We start from the raw sequence: 2,311 nt of genomic DNA, 5'->3' as shown, positions 1-2,311 counted from the left end.
ATAAAAAAAAAAAAAAAAAAAAAAAAAGGCCAAGCAGAGGCTCTGGAGCCAAAGATCCTAGTTCCTAACCCCATTCAGCTTCACTGTTCATTAGATCTTTGGCAACTGAGATGACTTGTGTGAGCCTCAGATTCTTTCTCAGCATGAGAAGACATGATATCCTGTAGGAGATATGGGGAGGCATAAAGGAGGGTGGGAATGGCCAAACACTCACATCTTGTCTAATATGTATGAAGGTCTCCCCCTCCCTCTCCTGATGAGTACCAAGGAAGAACAGAGCAGGAAGAGAGAAGGGCTAAAGCTGTTCTGTGTGGTGGGAAAGACACAAGATAGAAGCTGTCACCTGGACCAGCAAGATTAGAATTATGGCCAAGGATTAGAATCAGCTCAGTAGGGTACTTTTTAAGTGGGGCCTCACCACCTAGAGGAGAGGGTGAAATCTGGAGTTGACTAGTTTCTTATAGTCAGAACACCCTGATGAATTCAGAACAAGCATTGACAAAGTCCATGCCCAAAGCAACAAAGAAGGCCAACAAAGAAATTAGCTAACTCCTCCTGAGGGCGGGGGATTTAGCTCAGCGGTTTGGTGGCCTGCCTTGCAAGCGCAAGGACCCGAGTTCAATCCCCGGTACCAAAAAAAACCCAAAAACCCCAAAAAAAAAAAACAAAAAAAAACTCCTCCTGAGCCAAGATTCCCAAGAAAAGAAGGAAGGTGGTGTCAGGACAAAGCGGAAAAAAAACCCAAGAACTCTAGAAAGACAGGTCATGTGAAAGGACATGAAAAAACTGGGGCTGTTCAGCATGGGCCACATCAAATGCAATAGAGGGGCATCAAAATCCCATCAAGTTGGGAAGGGGACTTGGGTGAGGAGTTAATGGATTTGCCCATGGTCCAATCTTGCATGGCCATCTTGGATGTATCCTCATCACATCCACGGGGCAACTTCTCAGCTGGGAAACAGAAAGAACCACAGCGAGGTTGGGCTGAAAACACCCCCATGAATGTGCTGGCTCCAGATGCTACCCAGCGAACCTGCAGCAAGTACCCTGATAAGTCCAGGAGAGGTGGGCAGGTTCCCTGCAGGAACTGGGCAGAAAGATCAGAAGATTAATAAGACTCCAGACTACAGGCTGACCAGCCAGACTGTGCCTAGGTCCAAAATAAAAGTCAAGGTCCTGGGGATTTAGACAGAGGTTTTGGTTGCTGCCTTGCTCTATGCATCCCTGTGTGGTACTTGCCTACCTTCAAAATTCAGCCTGGAAAAATGTAGACCCACCTTTCCTCATTCTAATTCCCTATCCCTCAGATTTTATACCACCCCTCATAGCACTCTTGGTCCCCTGTAGGGCCTCAGTGCTGCCTTTGAGTATCCCCCATGCAGGACCTGAACTCCATCTCCTATACCCTGGTGGCCCTGGGTATCATTCATGAGCTCCATGAGGACAAGGGCCGTGACTCATTCACCTCCTGTCCCCTGTAGGACACAAAGTCTTCCCAAAGCCTGTATTCAGTACCACTAAATGCCACTTGCCTTTCCCATTAAACCCTAAATGCTCTCTCACTCCAAAAAAGAAAGCCAGTGCTGTATACCAAGAGAAGTAGTTCCCCAGGGCTTAATCCAAGGGAAGAAAAAACAGGAGAAAAGGAGAGGTAGAGAAGGGGACTTGGGTGAGGAATTAGCTGGTTTGCCCATGGTCCAATCTGGCATGGGAGTTTTCATATCAAATCTCTCCCTGTCTCAGGGATGGTGTCTTAGTCTCTTTTTTGCTGCCATAGTAGAATAACTGAGATATATAATGAACAGAAATTTGGGACTCATAGTTCTGGAAGCTGGAAAATCTAATATGAAGTCACCAGCAGGCTTAGTGATTCTGATTCCATAAGGGCACACTGAACACTGCATCCTCATGCAGAAGGAAAAGAAGCAAAAAGATGCTAAAGCAATCCTTTTATAACAGCACTAATCCCACCCATAGAGACAGAGCTTTCATGGTTTTAAGAGGTAATTACCTCTTAAAGGGTCCCCTTTTAATACTGTTAACCATGGCAATTAAGTTTCAGCATGAGCATTGGAGGGGCAGACATTCAAGCTATAGCAGCACACAATGGCCACTTCTTTTTTTTTAATTAAACAATTTTTTGTATTACTGGGAATTGATCTCAGGGCCTCACACAGCCAGGCAAGTGCTATATACTGCACTACATGCCCATCCCTTTTTATTTTGATACAGTGTCTAGGTTCTTGTCCTGTGCTGCCTCAAACTTGAGATCCTCTTGCTTCAACCTTCTGAGTAGATGAGATTACAGATG

The sequence above is a fragment of the Fukomys damarensis genome, unplaced genomic scaffold (genome assembly GCF_012274545.1).
Source record: "Fukomys damarensis isolate Sample0158 unplaced genomic scaffold, DMR_v1.0_HiC HiC_scaffold_2, whole genome shotgun sequence".
NCBI classification, from domain to species: domain Eukaryota; kingdom Metazoa; phylum Chordata; class Mammalia; order Rodentia; family Bathyergidae; genus Fukomys; species Fukomys damarensis.
Note: the sequence above shows the minus strand (reverse complement) of the source record.